The sequence below is a fragment of the Erythrolamprus reginae genome, chromosome Z (genome assembly GCF_031021105.1).
Source record: "Erythrolamprus reginae isolate rEryReg1 chromosome Z, rEryReg1.hap1, whole genome shotgun sequence".
In the NCBI taxonomy this organism is placed as follows: domain Eukaryota; kingdom Metazoa; phylum Chordata; class Lepidosauria; order Squamata; family Dipsadidae; genus Erythrolamprus; species Erythrolamprus reginae.
This window is the reverse complement of record NC_091963.1, coordinates 150,385,468-150,385,979: the sequence shown is the minus strand read 5'-3', so window position 1 is coordinate 150,385,979 and position 512 is coordinate 150,385,468.

The window sequence follows — 512 nt, the reverse complement described above, 5'->3', positions numbered from 1 at the left end:
AATAGAAAAGAGAAGAGAAGAGAAGAGACAATAAGAATAGAATAAGAATAAGAATAGAAAAGAGAAGAGGAGAATAGAGAATAAGAATAGAATAAGAGTAAGAATAAGAATACTGTAGAATGGAGAAGAGAAGAGAATAGAGAATAAGAATAGAATAAGAGTAAGAATAATAATAATAATAATAATAATAATAGAATAGAAGTAGAATAGAATAGAATAGAATAGAATTAGAATACAATAGATTGGAATAGAATAGAATTAGAATAGAATAAAATAGAAAAGAGAATAGAATAGAATAGAGTAAGAATAGAATAAAAGTAAGAATAAGAATAGAATAGAATAGAACTATTAATATACCTTGAAATCTAGCTGAGGAATTCTGGGAATTGAAGTCCACAAAGTAGTAATACGTGAAAAATATTAATCTACAAAACATATATAGATATAGATATATTTGCACAACTGGGAGTTGAAATCCACACATTTGGAAGCTGCAAAGGTTAGGAAACCTT